At 44.8% G+C, this 24,119-nt stretch overlaps 9 non-coding genes across 9 annotated transcripts; 4 read left to right on the forward strand and 5 right to left on the reverse strand.

Annotated features, from left to right (window-relative positions):
• Positions 1-1,761: 1,761 nt before the first annotated feature.
• On the reverse strand, positions 1,762-1,834 carry trnak-cuu (transfer RNA lysine (anticodon CUU)). The gene has a single exon. It is a non-coding gene; the product is annotated as a tRNA-Lys (tRNA).
• A 770-nt stretch (positions 1,835-2,604) lies between these two features.
• On the reverse strand, positions 2,605-2,678 carry trnai-aau (transfer RNA isoleucine (anticodon AAU)). Its single transcript has one exon. It is a non-coding gene; the product is annotated as a tRNA-Ile (tRNA).
• Positions 2,679-4,567: 1,889 nt separating this feature from the next.
• trnap-ugg (transfer RNA proline (anticodon UGG)) lies at positions 4,568-4,657 on the forward strand. The gene is given in 2 exon segments: positions 4,568-4,603; positions 4,622-4,657. It is a non-coding gene; the product is annotated as a tRNA-Pro (tRNA).
• A 427-nt stretch (positions 4,658-5,084) lies between these two features.
• Positions 5,085-5,158, reverse strand: trnai-aau (transfer RNA isoleucine (anticodon AAU)). Its single transcript has one exon. It is a non-coding gene; the product is annotated as a tRNA-Ile (tRNA).
• Positions 5,159-7,034: 1,876 nt separating this feature from the next.
• On the forward strand, positions 7,035-7,124 carry trnap-ugg (transfer RNA proline (anticodon UGG)). The gene is given in 2 exon segments: positions 7,035-7,070; positions 7,089-7,124. It is a non-coding gene; the product is annotated as a tRNA-Pro (tRNA).
• A 526-nt stretch (positions 7,125-7,650) lies between these two features.
• On the reverse strand, positions 7,651-7,724 carry trnai-aau (transfer RNA isoleucine (anticodon AAU)). Its single transcript has one exon. It is a non-coding gene; the product is annotated as a tRNA-Ile (tRNA).
• Positions 7,725-8,657: 933 nt separating this feature from the next.
• trnai-aau (transfer RNA isoleucine (anticodon AAU)) lies at positions 8,658-8,731 on the forward strand. Its single transcript has one exon. It is a non-coding gene; the product is annotated as a tRNA-Ile (tRNA).
• Positions 8,732-9,501: 770 nt separating this feature from the next.
• On the forward strand, positions 9,502-9,574 carry trnak-cuu (transfer RNA lysine (anticodon CUU)). Its single transcript has one exon. It is a non-coding gene; the product is annotated as a tRNA-Lys (tRNA).
• A 13,690-nt stretch (positions 9,575-23,264) lies between these two features.
• Positions 23,265-23,338, reverse strand: trnat-agu (transfer RNA threonine (anticodon AGU)). Its single transcript has one exon. It is a non-coding gene; the product is annotated as a tRNA-Thr (tRNA).
• Positions 23,339-24,119: the final 781 nt, after the last annotated feature.

Raw genomic sequence — 24,119 nt, forward strand, 5'->3', positions numbered from 1 at the left:
CCCTCGTGTTGGTTCTCTCACCATCTGCCGCAGTTCCAGTCTGGCAGCTATGTCCTTCGGGCCTCGGCCAGCTCAGTCAGCAGTGATACGACCGAGCAACTCTTGGTGATGGACATTGAAGTCCTCCATCTAGAGTACATCCTGTGCCCTTGCTACCCTCAGTGCTTCCCCCAAGTGGTGTTCAACATGGAGGAGGATTGATACATCAGCTGAGGGAGGGCGGTAGGTGGTAATCAGCAGGTGGTTTCCTTGCACTTGTTTGACCTGATGCCATGAGATTTCATGGGGTCCAGAGTCAATGTTGAGGACTCCCAGGGCCACTCCCTCCTGACTGTATATCACTGCACCGCCACCTCTGGTCGGTCTGTCCTGCCGGTGGGACAGGACATGCACAGGGATGGTGATGGAAGAATCTTGGACGTTGGCTGAAAGGTATGATTCTGTAAGTATGGCTATGTCAGGCTGTTGCTTGACTGGTCAGTGGGACAGCTCTCCCAATTTTGGCACAAGTCCCCAGATGTTAGTGAGGAGGACTTTGCAGGGTCGACTGGGCTTGGTTTGCCTTTGTCGTGTCCGGTGCCTAGTGGTCCGATGCCGGGTGGTCCGTCCGGTTTTATTCTTATTATGACTTTTATTAGCGAGATTTTACAACTGAGTGGCTTGCTAGGCCTTTTCAGAGGGCAATTAAGAATCAACCACATTGCTGTGGCTCATTTATACTTACTCACAGTTCACATATAAACAACTCATTCATATATACTCACCCACAGTTCATATATAAACATCGCACTCATATTTTTACACCCACAGTTCACATATAAACATCGCTCTCATATATAAACTCATTCGGTTTATAAAGCAACAGCGCGCTCATACACCCACACCCAGTTTATAGTAGCAGATCGGTACCGATCGCCGATAGAGCTCTCAGATTCCGAGAGTCCGAAGTAGCAGCGACCGAACAAATTCTGGATCTCATCCTTAACACAGACCGGTCGATCCTCCTGTAAAATTACATCGCACTTGGATATCAGGGAGGGTAATGGTTTCTGAGAATGTATCAGGGAGCCTAATGGCTTCTTAGTGGCGATCGATCGGGGCAAGGTGATCTCAGAGAGGGGAAGGGACTGTCAGAGGGTATCATAGAGTGTAAGGGGATCTCAGAGCGGGGAAGGGATAGTCAGATGTCATCAGAAAGTGTCAGGGGGCTCAGAGAAGGGAAGGGACTGTCAGAGGGCATCGGAGAGTACATTATGAACTGGGAGAGAGGAAGGACTGCCGAGTCTGAGAGAGTGTAAGGGGGCTCAGGGCAGATCTGTGTAAGGGGCACTCAGTGGGTATGAGAGAAGGAAAAGAACGCTGACAAGGTTCAAAGATGATCATGGACTCTCTGAGGTCAGAGACAGAGTGTGTCAGAGAAGTTAAGGAGCTCAGCGAGAATCAAAGAGGGTAAGGGGGGCTCAGGATGTATCAGAGAGGCGAATGGATCCAGAGATGTCATCTTCTAAATATTACAATTTCGAACATTCAACATTTTTGATAACAGCAATAAATGAAGCCGATTGAACCGATAATCTGCCGTGTCCCATCTGGAGGGAATGAGAAGGTAGAATCGGGAGGGACTGGATATTTGGCAACGCTCAAGGTTTCATTTCACACAGCTCAGTGTTGTGTCTGTTTTTTAACTGGATTTCATGAACTCGAGAAAAGAGGTTGCAATTTGAAAATTTTATTACCCATTGTGAAAAATAGAACACAAATTGCCCAACGTGGGGCTCGAACCCACGACCCTGAGATTAAGAGTCTCATGCTCGACCGACAGAGCTAGCCGGGCTGGTTGCTAAAATTCTTCCCATTCTATTATTGTAGAGAGACAGCTGTTGGCTTTGCTGCAGGGGTTCAGTTCGTTCTGCAATCTCAGGGTTTCTCCTTCTGTGCATCTGATTTTCATTCTGGAGTCAGTCTGATGCCTTTTGCACGTCATTCAGCACCACGCTGAGCTGAAAAGGAACATCGGAACAGGAGAGGGCCATTCAGCCCCTCTTCCTGCTGTGCCATTCAATTCGATCATGACGTGATCTGCAACTCAACTCTCCTTCCCCGACTTGGACACAAATCCCTTGGAACCCAAATCGAGAAATGATCTATCAATATCAGTCTTGAAAATTTGAATTAAGCCACAATCCACATCCTTTTGGCCGAGAGAGTTCCAGCTTTCGGCCGTATTTTGTTTGCTAAAGTAATTCCTGATTTCTTGCCTGAATGGTCTGTCTCCAATTTCAAGATTAAAACCCCTCATTATGGATTCCGCCAACATAGAGAGAGATGACACAAAGATAGACAGAATTATAAGCAGTGCAGATGGAAGAATGAGATCACAGAGAGATATTACGAGATGAAGTGAATGGGCAAAACTGCGGCAAATGGATTTCAACGTAAGCAAGTTTGAGGCCGTCCACTTTGGACCTCAAAAAGATAGATCAGAAAACATATTAATGGATGTCACTCCAAAAAATTAACCTTATGACATTTTGTGAGGATTCGCTTGTTTCTGAAGTCTGCCAAACTTTTAAAAGTTACCGAAATATTGCAATAGGAACCTTATGGCCCGTACGGGGATCGAACCAGCGACCTTGGCGTTATTAGCACCACGCTGTAACCAACTGAACCAACCGGCCATATATACATCTTAGCTTTATGGGCTTACCCACGTGTTGGGTAGTTTGTGCTATTTTTACACCGGCTGACAGGGTTTTTGGACGAATGTTGATAACACCACATCCCTCAAACATTGTTACTTGTTTCTGCATACATTGTCGATGATCGAGATCAAAATTAACAAACAAAGAGCACTTTAATGTAACAAATTAAATTCCGATCAATATTATTTTACGAACAATGAACAGCCCATCCATAAAACACTGCCCCGCGATAAAACCTGTGGGCAGGACCCTGAGCGACTGTGAAAATGATATCACCGCAACGTGATTCGATCACGCTGCGTTTTGACGTTGAGTCAGATGTCTGTCTGTCTATCTGTCTGTCTGTTTATCCGTCTGATTGGGTCTCTGCCTTATTCTCAGGCCAGGCTTTTTGTTTGCTGGCTGCAGGCCTCGCTCCCCGACTGACTGAACAACTACCGGGCCGTGTGTCAGAATCAATGACTGTGACTGACTGTCTGCCCATTTATGGCCACATTTCTGAGTTCCTGCCCTCGCTCTGTGTCGCAGGCCTGTCTCTGACCCTTAGGATGACAACACACCCACAAGCTTCACGACTGAACGCAGGTTTGGTCAGTCTGTCCTCGCAGGTCCTTCGGAAGCTAATGATTTTGAAATGAATTATTTTTCCTGAGTGTCTTGTGAAGTTTTGTTCAGTGATATGTTTGCGAAAGAGAACGGAGGAAACAGTTAGTGTGCAATTCGACATTTCTCTACATCGGAACAGAAAACGTGATTGGATGGATAGAAGAGGTCTGAAAGGATGGCCGATCGGCTGTGGGTGGCACCGAATTCTGCAGTGGCTGCAGTGGTTCATTACCGGTAATGAAAATGAGGTCATATACTACCACAAGCTGCCGCTGAAAATCATTCAATTTCCCAAACTTGACCCACCGAATCAAATGAAGCTCCTGGGAAAGCTACAAGACAACGCCGGTCCATCGGGCATCGTTTGAAGCAACTGGCAGTTTAAAGTGGCATCGACAGCCATGCAAGTACTGCCATGTGCCGCTGCGATCGCCGAGTGGTTGAAGCGTTAAATTCAAGATCAAATGGAGTTTTCCTTCGCAGGTTTGATTTCTGCTCGCTGAATTATTGTTTAAAGATCCGTTCAATGCTCAAATGAATGAACTGGATATAACTCACTTCATTTATCTCTCTCAGAGCATGAGAGATACTCGAGCGTGGCCGGCGCTTTTAATTGGGTGCCCAATGTACTCTTGCAAAATTCAAATACACAAGAAAGAATCTTGCCCAATCTGCAACTAAAATTCTGCTACTTTGCAGAACCACCCATTTATAAGCGACTTTATTTGCACGAATCTCTCCATCTCTCCTTGTCTCTTGTCTCCACGTTGTCCCCTGATGGACTTCTCAGGCTTCCTGGAACGGTAAAGGCTGATCTAACCTGCAACACCAGCAGGGAAAGGTGAAGGAAAAAAAGACTGAGACGGTCTGAAAAGTAAAGGTGCAACCCAGCTGATAAATTCGTAGCTAATGTCTCCACATTTTTGTCTCTTCGCCCTCACAGTGAAAGAAAACAGCAATGTGAGTAACATATACGTATGGTAGCTTGTATACTCTGACGATGCCGAGACAGATGCCAATGTAGCTTCAGATTAAATAATTCTGAAAAGTATTATTTGAAAAAACAAGTCGTACATTGTAAACGAATTTAGTAAAGAGAGGCAAATATTGGTGACTGGAAATAGGTAGTGTACAACTTGATATTGCTGTATATAGGAATAGAAAACGAGATTGGGCGGACAGAAGCGGTTGGAAAGAATAGCCGATCGGCTGAAGACTATGGAGAAATTTTAGACCGGCTGCAGGGCTTTCTAGCAAGTGGCTCGTTGGTCTAGGGGTATGATTCTCGCTTTGGGCGTTGTTCTAATGGAATATGCGAGAGGTCCCGGGTTCAAATCCCGGACGAGCCCTGTTATCTCACTGCTTTTTAGTGAAAAGTCACCAATAAAATGTCTCAAGATGATGTGGAGATTGACTCTGAATGTGAATTTACCCCAATTTTGGCGGTCTCATTGATATTAGATGACGGGATCGAGAACCCCATATCCAAATTTGCCGATGACACAAAGATAGACAGAATTATAAGCAGTGTGGATGGAAGAATGAGATCACAGAGAGATATTACTAGATTAAGTGAATGGGCAAAACTGCGGCAAATGGATTTCAACGTAAGCAAGTTTGAGGCCGTCCACTTTGGACCACAAAAAGATAGATCAGAAAACATATTAATGGATGTTACTCCAAAAAATTGACCTCATGACATTTTGTGTGGATTCGCTTGTTTCCAAAGTCTGCCAAACTTTTAAAAGTTACCAAAATATTGCAATAGGAACCTTATGGCCCGTACGGGGATCGAACCCGCGACCTTGGCGTTATTAGCACCACGCTCTAACCAACTGAGCTAACCGGCCACGTATACATTTTAGCTTTATGGGCTTACCCGCGTGTTGAATAAAGTTTGTGTTTATTTTTACACCAGCTGACAGGGTTTTACAACGAATATTGAATAAACCACATCCCTTAAACATTGTTACTTGTTTCTGTATACATTCTCGAGGATGTAGATCAAAATTAACAAACAAAGAGCACTTTAATGTAACAAATTAAATTCCGATCAATATTATTTTACGAACAATGAACAGCCCATCCATAAAACACTGCCCCGCTGTAAAACCTGTGGGCAGGACCCTGACCTGCTGTGAAAATGATATCACCGCAACGTGATTCGATCACGCTGCGTTTTGACGTTGAGTCAGGTGTCTGTCTGTCTATCCGTCTGATTGGGTCTCTGCCTTATTCTCAGGCCAGGCTTTTTCTTTGCTGGCTGCAGGCCTCGCTCCCCGACTGATTGAACAACTACCGGGCCGTGTGTCAGAATCAATGACTGTGACTGACTGTCTGCCCATTTATGGCCACATTTCTGAGTTCCTGCCTTCGCTCTGTGTCGCAGGCCTGTCTCTGTCCCTTAGGATCACAACACATCCACAAGCTTCACGACTGAACGCAGGTTTGGTCAGTCTGTCCTCGCAGGTCCTTCGGAAGCTAATGATTTTGAACTGAATTATTATTCCTGAGTGTCTTGTGAAGTTTTGTTCAGTGATATGTTTGCGAAAGAGAACGGAGGAAATAGTTAGTGTGCAACTCGACATTTCTCTACATCGGAATAGAAAACGTGATTGGATGGATAGAAGAGGTCTGAAAGGATGGCCGATCGGCTGTGGGTGGCACCGAATTCTGCAGTGGCTGCAGTGGTTCATTACCGGTAATGAAAATGAGGTAATATACTACCACAAGCTGCCGGTGAAAATCATTCAATTTCCCAAACTTGACCCACCGAATCAAATGAAGCTGCTGGGAAAGCTACAAGACAACGCCGGTCTATCGGGCATCGTTGGAAGCAACAGGCAGTTTAAAGTGGCATCTACAGCCATGCAAGTACTGCCATGTGCCGCTGCGATCGCCGAGTGGTTGAAGCGTTAAATTCAAGATCAAATGTAGTTTTCCTTCGCAGGTTTGATTTCTGCTCGCTGAATTATTGTTTAAAGATCCGTTCAATGCTCAAATGAATGAACTGGATCTAAATCACTTCATTTATCTCTCACAGAGCAAGAGAGATACTCGAGAGTGGCCGGCGCTTTTAATTGGGTGCCCAATGTACTCTTGCAAAATTCAAATACACAAGAAAGAATCTTGCCCAATCTGCAACTAAAATTCTGCTACTTTGCAGAACCACCCATTGATAAGCGACTTTATTTGCATGAATCTCTCTGTCTCTCCTTGTCTCTTGTCTCTATGTTGTCCCCTGATGGACTTCTCAGGCTTCCTGGAACGGTAAAGGCTGATCTAACCTGCAACACCAGCAGGGAAAGGTAAAGGAAAAAAAGACTGAGACGGTCGAAAAAGTAAAGGTGCAACCCAGCTGATAAATTCGCAGCAAATGTCTCCACATTATTGTCTCCTCGCCATCACAGTGAAAGAAAACAGCAATGTGAGTAAAATATACTTATGGTAGCTTGCACACTGTGACGATGCCGAGACAGATGACAATGCAGCTTCAGATTAACCAATTCTGAAAAGTATTATTTGAAAAAACAAGTCGTACATTGTAAACAAATTTAGTAAAGAGAGGCTAATATTGGTGACTGGAAATAGGTCGTGTACAACTTGATATTGCTGTATTTTGGAATAGAAAACGAGATTGGGTGGACAGAAGCGGTTGCAAAGGATAGCCGATCGGCTGAAGACTATGGTGAAATTTTAGACCGGCTGCAGGTCTTTCTAGCAAGCGGCTCGTTAGTCCAGGGGTATGATTCTCGCTTTGGGCGTTTTTCTAATGGAATATGCGAGAGGTCCCGGGTTCAAATCCCGGATGAGCCCTGTTATTTCACTGCTTTTTAGTGAAAAGTCACCAATTGGATTCTGACATCTTTGCAGTTGTTCGAATTGAATTATATTTGAGCTCCAGAGGACAAAGTGCAGAAGTTTCCAAGGCGCAACACATACGGAGTAAATAAAATGTCTCAAGATAATGTGGAGATTGAAGCTGAATGTGAATTTACCACAATTTAGGCGGTCTCATTGATATTCGATGACGGGATCGAGAACCACATATCCAAGTTTGCCGATGACACAAAGATAGACAGAATTATAAGCAGTGTGGATGGAAGAATGAGATTACAGAGAGATATTACGAGATTAAGTGAATGGGCAAAACTGCGGCAAATGGATTTCAACGTAAGCAAGTTTGAGGCCGTCCACTTTGGACCTCAAAAAGATAGATCAGAAAACATATTAATGGATGTTGCTCCAAAAAATTGACCTCATGACATTTTGTGTGGATTCGCTTGTTTCTCAAGTCTGCCAAACTTCTAAAAGTTCCCAAAATATTTCAATCGGAACCTCATGGCCCGTGCGGGGATCGAACCCGCGACCTTGGCGTTATTAGCACCACGCTCTAACCATCTGAGCTAACCGGCCATGTATACGTCTTAGCCGCGTGTTGGGTAGTTTGTGTTTATTTTCACACAAGCTGACAGGGTTTTCCAACGAATATTGAATAAACCACATCCCTTCAACATTGTTACTGCAGAATTCGGTGCCACCCACAGCCGATCGGCCATCCTTTCAGACCTCTTCTATCCATCCAATCACGTTTTCTATTCCGATGTAGAGAAATGTCGAGTTGCACACTAACTATTTCCTCCGTTCTCTTTCGCAAACATATCACTGAACCAAACTTCACAAGTCACTCAGGAAAAATAATTCAGTTCAAAATCATTCGCTTCCGAAGGACCTGCGAGGACAGACTGACCAAACCTGCGTTCAGTCGTGAAGCTTGTGGGTTTGTTGTGATCCGAAGGGACAGAGACAGGCCTGCGACACGGAGCGAAGGCAGGAACTCAGAAATGTGGCCATAAATGGGCAGACAGTCAGTCACAGTCATTGATTCTGACACACGGCCCGGTAGTTGTTCAGTCAGTCGGGGAGCGAGGCCTGCAGCCAGCAAAGAAAAAGCCTGGCCTGAGAATAAGGCAGAGACCCAATCAGACGGATAGACAGACAGACATCTGACTCAACGTCGAAACGCAGCGTGATCGAATCACGTTGCGGTGATATCATTTTCACAGTAGCTCAGGGTCCTGCCCACAGGTTTTATAGCGGGGCAGTGTTTTATGGATGGGCTGTTCATTGTGAGTAAAATATTATTGATCGGAATTTAATTTGTTACACTAAAGTGCTCTTTGTTTGTTAATTTTGATCTACATCCTCGACAGTATATACAGAAACAAATAACAATGTTTAAGGGATGTGGTTTATTCAATATTCGTTGCAAAACCCTGTCAGCTGGTGTAAAAATAAACACAAACTACCCAACACGCGGGTAAGCCCATAAAGCTAAACTGCATAGATGGCCGGTTAGCTCAGTTGGTTAGAGCGTGGTGCTAATAACGCCAAGGCCGCGGGTTCGATCCCCGTACGGGCCATAAGGTTCCTATTGCAATGCGTTGGTAACTTTTAAAAGTTTGGCAGACTTTGGAAACAAGCGAATGAACACAAAATGTCATGAGGTCAATTTTTTGGAGTAACATCCATTAATATGTTTTCTGATCTATCTTTTTGAGGTCCAAAGTGGACGGCCTCAAACTTGCTTACGTTGAAATCCATTTGCCGCAGTTTTGCCCATTCACTTAATCGAGTAATATCTCTCTGTAATCTCATTCTTCCATCTGCACTGCTTATAATTCTGTCTATCTTTGTGTCATCTCTCTCGATGTTGGCGGAATCCATAATGAGGGGTTTTAATCTTGAAATTGGAGACAGACCAATCAGGCATGAAATCAGGAATTACTTTAGCAAACAAAATACGGCCGAAAGCTGGAACTCTCTCGGCCAAAAGGATGTGGATTGTGGCTCAATTCAAGTTTTCAAGACTGATATTGATAGATCATTTCTCGGTTTGGGTTCCAAGGGATATGTGTCCAAGGCGGGGAAGGAGAGTTGAGTTGCAGATCACGTCATGATCGAATTGAATGGCACAGCAGGAAGAGGGGCTGAATGGCCCTCTCCTGTTCCGATGTTCCTTTTCAGCTCAGCGTGGTGCTGAATGACGTTCAAAAGGCATCAGACTGACTCCAGAATGAAAATCAGGTGCACAGAAGGAGAAACCCTGAGATTGCAGAACGAACTGAACCCCTGCAGCAAAGCCAACAGCTGTCTCTCTACAATAATAGAATGGGAAGAATTTTAGCAATCAGCCCGGCTAGCTCAGTCGGTAGAGCAGGAGACTCTTAATCTCAGGGTCGTGGGTTCGAGCCCCACGTTGGGCGATTTGTGTTCTATTTTTCACAATGGGTAATAAAATTTTCAAATTGCAACCTCTTTTCTCGAGTTCATGAAATCCAGTTAAAAAACAGACACAACACTGAGCTGTGTGAAATGAAACCTTGAGCGTTGCTAAATATCCAGTCCCTCCCGATTCTACATTCCCTCCAGATGGGACACGGCAGATTATCGGTTCAATCGGCTTCATTTATTGCTGTTATAAAAAATGTTGAATGATCGAAATTGTAATATTTGGAAGATGACATATCTGGATCCATTCGCCTCTCTGATCCATCCTGAGCCCCCCTTACCCTCTTTGATTCTCGCTGTGCTCCTTAACTTCTCTGATACACTCTGTTTCTGACCTCAGAGAGTCCATGATCATCTTTGAACCTTGTCAGCGTTCTTTACCTTCTCTCATACCCACTGAGTTCCCCTTACACAGATCTGCCCTGAGCCCCCTTACACTCTCTCAGACTCGGCAGTCCTTCCCCTCTCTCAGTTCTTAATGTACTTTCCGATGCCCTCTGACAGTCCCTTCCCTTCTCTGAGCCCCCTGACACTTTCTGATGACATCTGACTATCCCTTCCCCGCTCTGATATCCCCTTGCACTCTCTGATACCCTCTGACAGTCCCTTCCCCTCTCTGAGATCCCCTTGCCCCGATGGATCGCCACTAAGAAGCCATTAGGCTCCCTGATACATTCTCAGAAACCATTACCCTCCCTGATATCCAAGTGCGATGTAATTTTACAGGTGGATCGACCGGTCTGTGTTAAGGATGAGATCCAGAATTTGTTCGGTCGCTGCTACTTCGGACTCTCGGAATCTGAGAGCTCTATCGGCGATCGGTACCGATCTGCTACTATAAACTGGGTGTGGGTGTATGAGCGCGCTGTTGCTTTATAAACCGAATGAGTTTATATATGAGAGCGATGTTTATATATGAACTGTGAGTGTATATATATATGAGTGCGATGTTTATATATGAACTGTGGGTGAGTATATATGAATGCGATGTTTATATGTGAACTGTGAGTGAGTATAAATGAGCCACAGCAATGTGGTTGATTCTTCATTGCCCTCTGAAAAGGCCTAGCAAGCCACTCAGTTGTAAAATCTCGCTAGTAAAAGTCATAATAAGAATAAAACCGGACGGACCACCCGGCATCGGACCACTAGGCACCGGACACGACAAAGGCAAACCAAGCCCAGTCGACCCTGCAAAGTCCTCCTCACTAACATCTGGGGACTTGTGCCAAAATTGTGAGAGCTGTCCCACTGACTAGTCAAGCAAAGCCTGACATAGCCATACTTACAGAATCATATCTTTCAGCCAACGTCCCAGATTCTTCCATCACCATCCCTGTGCATGTCCTGTCCCACCGGCAGGACAGACCCACCTGAGGTGGCGGTGCAGTGATATACAGTCAGGAGTGAGTGGCCCTGGGAGTCCTCAACATTGACTCTGGACCCCATGAAATCTAATGGCATCAGGTCAAACATGGGCAAGGAAACCACCTGCTGATTACCACCTACCGCCCTCCCTCAGCTGATGTATCAATCCCACTCCATGTTGAACACCACTTGGGGGAAGCACTGAGGGTACCAAGAGCACAGAATGTACTCCAGATGGAGGACTTCAATGTCCATCACCAAGAGTGGCTCGGTCGTATCACTGCTGACTGAGCTGGCCGAGGCATGAAGGACATAGCTGCCAGACTGGAACTGCAGCAGATGGTGAGAGAACCAACACGAGGGAAAAAGTTGCTTGATCTCGTCGTCACCAATCTACCTGTCGCAAATGCATCTGTCCATGACAGTATTGGTAGGAGTGACCACCGCACCGTCCTCGTGGAGACGAAGTCCCGTCTTCGCACTGAGGATACCATCTAACGTGTTGTGTGGCACTATCAGCGTGCGAAATGGGATAGATTCAGAACAGGTCTAGCAGCTCAAAGCTGGGCATCCATGAGGTGCTGTGGGCCATCAGCAGCAGCAGAATTGTATTCCAGCATTATCTGTAATATCTTGGCCCGGCATATTCCTCACTCTACCATTAATAAACAAGCCAGGGGATCAACCCTGGTTCAATGTGGAGTGCATAAGAGCATGCCAGGAACAGCATCAGGCGTATCTAAAAATTAGGTGCCAACCTGGTGAAGCTGCAATTCAGGACTACATGAATGCTAAACAGCGGAAGCAACATGCCATAGACAGAGCTAAGCGAATCCACAACCAACGGATCAGATCAAAGCTCTGCAGTCCTGCCACATCCAGTCGTGAATGGTGGTGGACAATTAAACAACTAACGGGAGGAGGAGGCTGTGTAAACATCCCCATCCTCAATGATGGCAGAATCCAGCACGTGAGTGCAAAGGACAAGGCTGAAGCGTTTGCAACCATCTTCAGGAAGAAGTGCCAAGTGGATGATCCATCTCAGCCTCCTCCCGATATCTCCACCATCACAGAAGCCAGTCTTCAGCCAATTCGAATCACTCCACTTGATATCAAGAAACGGCTGAGTGCACTGGATACAGCAAAGGCTATGGGCCCCGACACCATCCCGGCTGTAGTGTTGAAGACTTGTGCTCCAGAACGAGCTGCGCCTCTCGCCAAACTGTTCCAGCACAGCTACAACACTGGCATCTACCTGACAATGCGGAAAATTGCCCAGGTATGTCCTGTCCACAAAAAGCAGGACAAATCCAATCCGGCCAATTAACGCCCCATCAGTCTACTCTCAATCATCAACAAAGTGATGGAACGTGTCGTCGACAGTGCTATCAAGCGGCACTTACTCACCAATAACCTGCTCACCGATGCTCTGTTTGGTTTCCGCCAGGGCTACTCGGCTCCAGACCTCATTACAGCCTTGGTCCAAACATGGAAAAAAGAGCTGAATTCCAGAGGTGAGGTGAGAGTGAATGCCCCTGAAAACAAGGCAGCATTTGAGCGAGTGTGCCACCAAGGAGCTCCAGTAAAATTGAAGTCAATGGGAATCAGGGGGAAAACTCTCCAGTGGCTGGAGTCATACTTAGCAAAAAGGAAGATGGTAGTGGTTGTTGGAGGCCAAACATCTCAGCCCCAGGACATTGCTGCAGGAGTTCCTCAGGGCAGTGTCCTTGGCCCAACCATCTTCAGCTGCTTCATCAATGACCTTCCCTCCAACATAAGGTCAGAAATGGGGATGTTCGCTGATGATTGCAAAGTGTTCAGTTCCATTCACAACCCCTCAAATAACGAATCAGTCTGAGCCGGCATGTAGCAAGACCTGGACAACATCCAGGCTTGGGCTCATAAGTGGCAAGTAACATTGGCGCCAGACAAGGGCCAGGCAATGACCATCTCCTACAAGAGACAGTCTAACCACCTCCCCTTGACATTCAAAGGCATTACCATCGCCGAATCCCCCACCATCAACATCCTGGGTCTCACCATTGACCAGAAACTTAACTGGACCAGCCATATAAATACTGTGGCTGCAAGAGCAGGTCAGATATTCTGCGGCGAGTTACTCACCTCCTGACCCCCCAAAGCCTTTCTACCATCCACAAGTCACAAGTCAGGAGTGTGATGGAATACTCTCCACTCGCCTGGATGAGTGCAGCTCCAACAACACATAAGAAGCTCGACACCATCCTGGACAAAGCAGCCCGCTTGATTGGCACCCCATCCACCACCGTAAACATTCACTCCCTTCACCACCGGCGCACAGTGGCTGCAGTGTTTACCATCCACAGGATGCAGTGCAGCAACTCGCCAAGGCTTCTTCGACAGCACCTCCCAAACCCGCGACCTCTACCACCTAGAAGGACAAGGGCAGCAGGCACATGGGAACAACACCACCTGCACGTTCCCCGCCAAGTCACACACCATCCCGACTTGGAAATATATCGCCGTTCCTTCATCGTCGCTGGGTCAAAATCCTGGAACTCCCTTCCTAACCGCACTGTGGGAGAAGCTTCACCGCACGGACTGCAGCAGTTCTGGAAGGCCAATTAGGGATGGGCAATAAATGCTGGCCTCGCCAGCGACGCCCACATCGCATGCACGAATAAAAAAAATGCGATTTTTATATATAAGCTGTGGGTGACTATCAATGAATGCGATATTTATATATGAGCTGTGGTTGAGTGTATATGAATGCAATGTTTACATATGAACTGTGGGTGTTTATATATGCGTGCCATGTTTATATATGAAATGTGGGTATGTATATATGAGTGCGATGTTGATATATGGACTGTGGATTTGTATATGTGGGTGCGATGTTTATATATGAACTGTCGGTGTATATATAGGTGTGCGATGTTTAAATATGAACTGTGTGTGAGTGTATATGAGTGAGATGTTTATATACGAACAGTGGATGTGTATATATGAGTGCAGTATTGACATATGAACTGTGGGTGTGCATATATGAGTGCGATGTTTATCTATGAACTGTTGGTGTGTATATATAAGTTCGATGTTTATCTATGAACTGTGGGTGTGTATATATAAGTTCGATGTTTATATATGAACTGTTGTTGTGTGCATGAGTGCGGTGTTTATATCTTGAACAGTGGATGTGAATATATGAGTGTGTTGTTTATCTATGGACTGTGGTTGGGTATATATGAGTGTGATGTTTATATATGAACTGTGAGTGTGTATATATGAGTGTGATGTTTATATATGAAGTGTAGTAATGAACAGCAAGGCGTCGCTGGGGTGATATTTTCTTGCAAGACAATGGCGAAAAATTGCATTTGCTTTGGTGTCCCAACAGCTCAGTCGCGGTTGCATTAGACTGAAAACTTAAAGGTCTTTGGTGTAACCCAGTGTTTGGCAGTTTTTGGTTATTTAGTTTCTTCTTCTTTGGGTCGATTCTCGCATTTATTTGCAGTGAAATTTTTATCCCCGCCACTGAAGGATTGGGAATGGAACAGAGAGACATCAACGATGTGAAATATTTATATCGTCTGTATTTGGTTTTTATTTCTCTGTTACCTTCTGCCTTTTCCTCTTGGTTTTTCCTCTCTCGGTGCCGGGTGACCATTTGATTTGATGCATTTATTCTAAACTGATCCTTTTTCCACATCTCGGGGCGGTCAGACCCGCTCTGTCTTTCTGTTGTTGCTGATGATCATTAATGGGACCAGGCAGCGAGTTGAACGTTTCTCTGCAAACCGGAGAAAGAAAAAGAAAAAGAAAGACGTGTTTCTCCGGCCCAGGGGTAAAGTTGCAATGGATGTTATTCAATAAAATTGTCCCGTGAATTTGTCTGTGGATCTGATTGTAAAGCTTGGATTTTAAAATTACGAAAACCCAAAACAAAGGCCCTTATCAGCCCATACAGCAATCAAACCCGCGATCACGACATGATGGCATGTTTTACTCCAGCAAGCTGTGCAACCAGTCTCCTAAAATGCAGTCTGAAAAGCGTTTCACATACAAAATCAATCATTATTAAACTTGTGACTGTCACTCGGTAACCACGTTAGCGTCTCTTTCAGTCTGCAACAGAAAGCTTTCGGTTGGTTAATGGTGTTTACAGAAATATTCCTCTTTTCGTCGAGTTTATTTGGTTTCATGTAATTAATTCTATCGGTGTGAACGCCGAATCATAATCACGAGCCCACCAGGCACCTGTACGGACAGTTCACCCAATCCGGTTACTTTGATCATCTGCCCTACTCTGCTAGAAAAACAATAGGATGAACAGCCCTTGTCTGTGAAAAGGTGTCCTCTCCCCTTGATCAAACTAATGTGTGCAATTGATGAACTGGAGCGAATTGCGCTCGAAGCAGATCTGGAAAATGCGCAATGCAGCCGCACAGGAATTCCAAATCCACTCTACGTGGAGGAAAAGGAGTGACAGAAACAGAAGGAGATGCCACGTGAAAGATTTGGACCCGGACCTGCTGCATGAGACTTTAAATGTTGTCAGCCTTTAACTGTAGCTCACAGTGTGAGAACAGTCATTGTTATCATTTGCCTTTTATGTATCTTCTTGTACTGCATCTTTTCAATATCCCCGGGTTGTTACAGCACTGCTTTCTTCAAATTAAATCCCATTGAGAAAACATACACGATTTCAAACCAAAGCAAAGGTGTGTGAGATTGGAAGGAGAGTGTGAGTGGGGATCATGGGCCAGTGCGTGCGTGCATTTTGGAAATGGAAACAGAGACATCCGCTGCTTGTTGGAGTATTTCACCTCACTTTTCCATTTCACGCGCAGACCTACCCGCACTCGGTACTGTCATGGCCTGAACAAGTCTTTCGTGTTCTCACAGAAAATGCCACTTTGTGCGAGCAGTTTGTCCGGCCTGGGTTGCAATGAGGTAGGACACTGGGAGTATTCAATTCATGAAATCAGTACTTCAAACAGAAAACATTCTTCACTCACTCATCCTGATACATTAGGGTCTCCATACTTGAATTATTGTTCCATTCATTGGAACTTGGGAACATGAGTAGGCCATTCAGCCCCTCGAGCGTCCAGGTTAATACATCCTTCCTGAGGTGGGTGCCCGGAACTGAATGCAATCCTCCAGATGGGGTCTCAGCAGAGCTCTGTGCAGCTGTAACATAACATCCACCCCTTGTTTTCCAGCCCTCTTGAGATAAACGGGGAGAGTGAGAGCTCAAGAGAGAAAGCGAGAGTGAGCAAATGGGAGAGAGAGGGAGGACTATGCATTGCACAAACCATCGCTGTGTCGATTTCTCAGGAGCGCTATGAATCCCCACTGAGCTTTTGAACCACTGACTGCACCGCAGCAAAAGTTCCAAAACAGCATATGGGTAACGTGAAATAACCTAATCGATAGCCGATTTGTGGTGCCATGGGTAGCACGTGGGACTTCTTCCAATCACTGCAAAGGTTGTGTGTCCGAATCTCACCATCGTTGAATTTTAGTTCAGGGTTCGGTGATTTCGGCGCTGGGAAGTGAAATTTTGCAGCAAAACCGCAACAGGATCATTAATGCCCGTCAAGGAAGGGAAATAACCCCCTCCTCTTCCTCTGATACAAGTGGCTCCAGTCCCACCCGAATTTATAATGCTTAATCCACTATGAGCTGGATTGGCGAAACACTCTCAAGAAGGAGGCTCATCATCTGCTCACTGCAAAAGTCAATCTGCTGGACTTCCGGCTCTGTCAGACTGCATGTTCCATCAGTCAGGTTTCCAACTGGACACATTCATCCTGCTGCCTGCGATCATTGGTGCTTGAGGGGTAGAATTCTTGCTTGCAGTAATTCTATTCCTGTGAAAGTAGCTCCTGAAGATCGCAAGATGGAAAGTATCGTGACTGAGCGGTCGAACGCGCAGAGTTAAAGCTCAAGCTAAATTCCATAATTTGTTGATGGATCAAAATCATAGTTTGCGGCTCCAATACCGCAGCCTCCCTCCTGTAAACTAATAACACTAAATATCTCATCTGATATTGCAACAAGATGAACCACGTGGCGATACAAATAATTGATACATTTTGGAACACTCAATTATACGTTCAGCTCCGTTCGAAATGTTCACAAGGAAAAGGATTTGTTGCTCTCGGTGAGACTCGACTAACAACCTCGCCATTTCCCGACCTTGTCCGGTCATATAAGGACCGCGCAACGAATGATTGCGCTGCTCGAGCCCGGTCACTTTGATCACCTCTCCCACTCTGCTGGAAGGAATATTAAGGTGAGAGGCCCTTACCTGTGGAAACGTGTCCTGCCCCCCTGATGAAAATAATATCTGCACTTTCACTTTCAGCTTCTTTCACATCCTCTGCTCCATCGCACTACAATCGGGTTTTCTGTGAACAGATCAAAATAAACTTTGGCAGAAATTCTAACAGCAGTGGGGTTCAAACCCACGCCTCCATAGAAATTAAATTTAACAACTTCGTCCGCGAGGCCGCGCTACCATAATGTCACAGTAATGTTTAAAGAGCTGTTTCATGCTCAAATAAATGAATTGAAGCTAACTGACCGCATTTACCCCGTGCTCGGGTTGTTCTTAGATCAGAGAACGTTAAGAGGTGATTTGATCGAAGTGCTCAAAATCATGAAGGGTTGGAATAAATAAATAAAGAGAAACTGTTCCCATTGGCGGAAGGGTCGAGAACCAGAGGACACAGATTTAAGGTGATTGGCAAAAGAACCAAAGGCGACATGAGGAAACATTTCTTTCCCCAGCGAGTATTTATAATCTGGAATGCGCTGATTGAAAGGTGGCTTTCAAAAAGGAATTGGATAAATACTTGAAGGGAAATAAATTCAGGGCTAACGGGAAGGAGCGGGGGAATGGGACTATCTTGATTGCTTTAACAACGAGCCGGCACGAGCTCGATGGGACGAATGGCCTCCTTCTCTGCTGTAACCATTTTATGATTCTATGATTCTGTTTATAATCTTTATTTTCTTTGCATGCATTTCTCTATCTCTCCCTGTCTCTGTCTCTTGTGTTGTCCTCTGATGGACTTCTCAGGCTTCCTTAAACGGCGATGCCTGATCGATCCTGCAACACCAGCAGAGAAGGTTAAAGAAAGGTTGAGACGGTAGGAAAAGTAAAGGTGCAACCCAGCTGCTGCAGTCAATGTCTAAACATTAAGATCTCTTCGCTCTCACAGTGAAACTACGCATCAATTTGTTTAAAGTGTTCTTATGGTATAGTGTATATTATCACCATGCCGAGACAGACGGCAATTATATCAAAGAATCATAGAATCATTAAAATTTACGTTAGCGGAGGCCATTCGGCCCATCATGTTTGTACCGGCCGGAAAATAGATATCCAGCATCAACCGACTTACCAGCGTTTAGTCCGTAGTCTTGTAGGTTACGGCTCTTCAAGTGCATATTGATGTGCTTTTTAAACCCGATTCGTGTTTCTGCTTCTCCCAACCTCTCAGGCAGTGAGTTCCAGACCCTCACCACCCGCTGGGTGGAAAAAAAATCCCCTCTGCACCACTCTAATCCTCGACCAATTACCTTAAATCTATGACCCTTTTTATTGAACTCTCTGCTACGTGAATCAGGTCCTTCCTATCCACTCTATCGAGGCCCGTGATAATTTTATACACCTCAATTAAATCTTCCCTCAGCCTCGTCGGTTCCAGAGAAAACAACCTCAGCCTATCCAATCTATCCTCATAGCCAAAATTCTCCACTCTTCGCAACATCGTCGTAAATCTCTGTACCATTTCTAGTGTAGTCCCATCTTTCCTGTAATGTGGTGACCAAAACTGTACGCAATACTCCAGCTATGGCCGAACTAGTGTTTTATTCAGTTCCAGAATAACCTCCCTGCTCTTACGTTCTATGCCTCGGCTAATAAAGCAAAGTATCCTTTATACCTTTTTAATCACCTTAACCACCTCTCCTCTTACCTTCAGGGATCTGTGGACATGCACTCCAAGGTCCGTCTTTTTATTGACACCTCTCAGTATCCTCCAAAGCAATGTAGTTTCCGAGCAACTAATTCTGAAACGTCTTGATTGATAATATAAATCGTAGAGACGAAACCAATTCAGTGAAGGGAAACTAATATTGGTGACTGGAAATAGCTAGTGTACAACTTGATATTGCTGTATACCGGAATAGAAAACGAGATTGGATGGACAGAAGATGTCTGAAAGGGTAGCCGATCGGCTATGGGTGACAGCGAAAGTTTACACTGGCTGCATGATGTAAGCAACAGCGTCTGGTTGGTTTAGATGTATGATTCTTGTTTCGGGGGCTTTGGTTGATTAATATCCGAGAAATCCCGGGCTCAAATCCCCGATAAGCTCTTACTGTTCCGCTACGTTGAGTGTAAAATTCACCAATTAGCTTCTGACATCTTTTCAGTGTTCCTGTTGGTAGGATTAAAGTGCATGTTTGAGCTCCAGAGGACAGAGTGCTGAAGTTTCCAAAGTGCAACACATGTGAAGTAAATAAAATGTCTCAAGATGATGCAGAGATTGATGCTGAATGTGAATCTCCCCCTCTTCAGGCGGTCTCATTGATTTTAGATGACGGGATAGAGAGCGACATATGGAAGTTTGCCGATGACACCAAAATGGGCAGCGTTATAAGCAGTGCAGATTATATAGGAATAGGAACACAGGAACTGGAGTAGGCCATTCAGCCCCTCGTGCCTGCTCCGCCATTTGATAAGATCATGGCTGATCTGTGATCTAACTCCATATACCTGCCTTTGGCCCATATCCCTTAATACTATCGCGACAGAGGTGATGTTCAGGCAATGACATCACCAAGTGCAAGTCGGCATGCAAATGAAATGGAAAGTGAGGTAAAATACGACCACAAGCTGCTGATGGACATGTTTCCGTTTCCAAAATTCACGCACCGAATGCAGCTCCTGGGAAAGCTGCAATTGCACGCAGGTCCATCGGGAATCATTTGAAGCAACTGACAGTTTAAAGTGGCATCTCCTGCTGCTTCTTTGGGGAGTGAGAGAGAGGCACTGTCGGTATTTGCGTACAGTTTGATTTTGCACAGAAATGCACAGAGAAACAGCAAATATAACGGGGCTGTAAGATGTTCTATATTATTCATATTTAGCCACAGGAATATCCGCAGTCAGAAGCTGAAAAGAAGGAGAGATAAGAGGCCTGAGAATAAACACAGAGCTGAATGAATTATGAAAGAGCGAAAGAAAAAATAATGTCATCAGTTCCACTTTGTCTCGTGCGCAATCTTGGGAGCTCCCCAATGGCCTGGTGGTGAGAATTCGGTACTCTCACCGCCGCGAGGTTCGATTCCCAGTGAGGGAATTAACTTTAAAAAGAGTTATGAACTTATTAAATTAATTACATGAAGCTAATTAAATCCTGTTCGTAGTTGAATCCCTGTTTTAATCACCATGAATCAATCGATAACTTTCTATTTCAGACTGATGGCGATGTTGACGTGGTTACCGAGACACAGTCAAAACTTTAATAAGATTTTTATGCTTTGAATGTGGTGAATTTTTTTCATTTTATAGACTGCATCTTAAGAGTGGGATTAAAAACGCAGTAGAGTCGTTGTTAAATTTAACATTAACTGGCAATTGTCGCTCTTCATCACAGGAACGCCCGAACTGGTTCTCCGATCAAGATGAAAGGAAGGCAACGAGGAACATCTGATACAACACGAAAGGCATCGGGCTATGACAAAAATCCCCACCGTTTTGCTTTTCCAAAATAAAGGGTGTGAAATTTATTCCCTGATCATAGGAACAGTCTGGTCTCGCTCACTACAGAAATCTCCATGTCACAGCGAACCAGCTCTCCTGCTGCGAATGCGGCCTCCCTTCGGGCCTTTCGGGGGCTTGTCTGTCAAGGAGAATTGTAATTACCGTGAAGCCAATGTTCCATTCCTTTATATGATTCATGTGCCTGATTTCCGACCGCAGAGTAAATGGTTGAATATCAGCCCTGCTCAGCTGGCAATGATTCCGGTACATTTTCCTGATTCCAAAACATGCGTTGAAACCCTGGAACTTTGCGGCGATGAATCCTGAGGATAAAATAAAATAAGGCCTCGAACCATCAAACTTTCACGCTAACGGATAACACCGCCGAGAACAGGTGAAGAGATCACCTGTTAAACCAATAATTCACTGGACTAAACTTTGAGATTGTAGCGACCAATATAACAACTGTCTACAGTCAGTGAAAAATGAATGGTTGAAACTTGCAGGAGTGAAAATCCAACAAGCCGGTCTTCACTCTTAAACCAGCAACTATAAAGAAAAACACGCCGCACAAATACTCGATTTCAGTGCGGTGACACTGGGCCAGAGTAAAGCTCAGTTAATATGATTGCCTAGTGGCTGGAGGGTGGATTTGGGACTCCTGACCGATTGCACCACGCATTTTCCAGATCTGCTTGGATCACCAATCCCTTCACTTCATCATTTACAGGGACAATTCGATTCTCGGTTTCTTTTCCCTGACGATTGATGAAATTTTACAAATTGGAAGCGATCAATATCAAAGCTAAACACGCGACCGACATGCTCACAGATACAAAGCGGCCACACTCTGCTTCAGTGAGATGAACGTCAAGGGCGATTTCATGGTCGAATGTAATGGCTAACAAAATTCATTCAACGAAAGTTCAGGTCGTTGAGGTGCCTTAAAAGTCCTGATTGTTTCCATTGAACTTCTTCCCAAAGCGTTTGAGATTCATGTGGGACGATTTGGGGACGTTATTTCCTTTTATGCAAAAGTTTCAACTGCAGTTCAAGATCACAATACCGAGGACCACAGTTGTTCACAATTTATCGGTGCTTGGACCACAGTTGTTCACAATTTATCGGTGCTGGGACCACTGCTGTTCACAATTTATCGGTGCTGGGACCACTGTGCACAATTTATCGGTGCTGGGACCACTGTTGTTCAAAATTTACATTCATGATTTGGACACGGGAATCGGAAGTACAATTTCAAAATTTAGGGACGACACCTAATTGCGAGCTGTAGTTAATACAAAGGAAAAATGCGAAAAATAAAGGAAGACATTAGTAAAATTGCAGAATGGGAGTGTCAATGGCAAATTAATTACAATATTTGTTGTGTACTCCCTTGCCTTTTTGCCCCCCCCCCCCGACTAAATGCATTACCTCACACTTCTTCAGATTGAATTGCATTTGCCACTTTTCTATCCACCTGTCCGCTCTATGGATATCTTCCTGCAGTCGACAGCTTTCCTCCTCACTACCAACCACAGGACCAATTTTTGTATCATCTGTACATTTCTTCATCATGCCCCCTACATTTAAGTCCAAATCAATGATCTGTACCATGAAAAGCAGGGACCGAGTACGAAGCAGCATGGAACCCCACTCGAAACAGCCTTCCAGTCACAAAAGCACCCGTCGACCACAACCGCTTGATTCCTGCCACTCAGCCAATTTTGGATTCAACTTGCCAATGTCCCTTGGATCCTATGGGCTTTTACATTTTTGACCAATCTGCCCTGTAGGACTTTGCCAAAAGCCTCGCTAAAATCCATATAGACTACATCAATCGCGCTACCCTCATCGATCCTCCTTGATACTTCCTCAAATAATTCAATTCAAAAGACCTTCCCTTCACAAATCCACACTGACTGTCCTTGATTAATCCTTGCCTTTCGAAATGACGATTCATACTTTCCGTCAGAATTGTGCTCAATAATTTACCCACCATCGAGTTTAGGCTGACTGGCCTGTATTTACTCGATCTATCCCTTTTTCCCTTTTCAAACAATGTTACAACGTTAGCAATCCTCAAATCCTCCAGCACGACACCTTTTGCCAGGGTGGATTGAAAAATGATGGTCAGAGCCTCCGCTTTTTCCTTCCTTGCTTCTGTTAACATCCTGGGATATATTTCATCTGGGCCTGGAGATTCAGGTGGAGCGATTTGAGGACTTATTTTTCCGATTTGCAAACGTTTGTACCGCAGGTCAAATCACAATTCGAGGTCCAAATTTGGACGAGTTCCGACTTTGAACCTCAAATCGTGAATTATGGCCACACCCCAACGAGCCCAGAAACAAGAACGTGTCCTTAAATTAACGTGTGGCAGGCACATTCTATGAGAGGTCTGTCTGGACAATGAAAGGGCGTTTTTGAACAGTCATCTTGCTATCCGTTTCCTCCTGAAACCTGAAAAAAGACAAACACCACAGTGTTATTTTGTCGCTTAATTCCACAAATTACGTAAAATAATAAGCTGCACAAGGCACTGCTGGGAGTTGAACCCAGGATCTCCTGTTAACTAGACAGATGCTTTGACCAGCTAAGCCACAGCGCCAATTGATGATGCAGTAGTCCCACCTCCTCTCACTAATATCTATCAGCGACACTTCACTATTGGGGGTTCAGGCCGTTTCATCTCTGTCCATTTCGCTTGTCCGTTTACCTGTGCATTCCGACACTGACTGCATTTCTCGCTGTGTTTATCTTTGTGTATCCATCAGTGCGTTGATACACGGATGATTATGTGTGATTGTATTTGTTACATTAAATAAATTAGGGCTTCAGACAATTCTCGCTCTGACATTGGAGAACTATTGAGCCGAACTTTACAGCGAAGTGTTGTTTGTTGTGGTGCTGAAACGAAAACATCGGAAGAGGAGCAAAAAGGGAAAAGGAGAAAAACTTGTGAGGGAAAATGAGGACAACTCTCAACGTTTTACAAGTATATTAAGAGAAAGAAAGGAGGCTTAGAGTAACTTGGGCCGCTTAAAAACAGATGGAGGTGATATTGTAATTGAAAATCAGGAAATGGCATTTGCTCAATTTTTACTTTGCACCAGTTGTCACAGAAATGGATGAGGATAACATCCCAGAGACACGAGGGAAACTGTTAATAAATCACGGGGATTCGTATAAGTAAAATAACGGCAATGGAGAAAATAATTGGGCTAAAGATAGACAAATCTCCAGGACCTGATTGTCACCATCCCAGGGATTAAAAGGAACAGGTGAGGAAATTGTACATGCTTTAGTAATGATCGATGAAAACTCTCTTGATTCGGGAATTGTTATTTAACGAAGAGCATCTGGATTGGAGGCTTCTGTTTGAGAAAGAT

Source organism: Heptranchias perlo, chromosome 20 (genome assembly GCF_035084215.1).
Source record: "Heptranchias perlo isolate sHepPer1 chromosome 20, sHepPer1.hap1, whole genome shotgun sequence".
NCBI classification, from domain to species: domain Eukaryota; kingdom Metazoa; phylum Chordata; class Chondrichthyes; order Hexanchiformes; family Hexanchidae; genus Heptranchias; species Heptranchias perlo.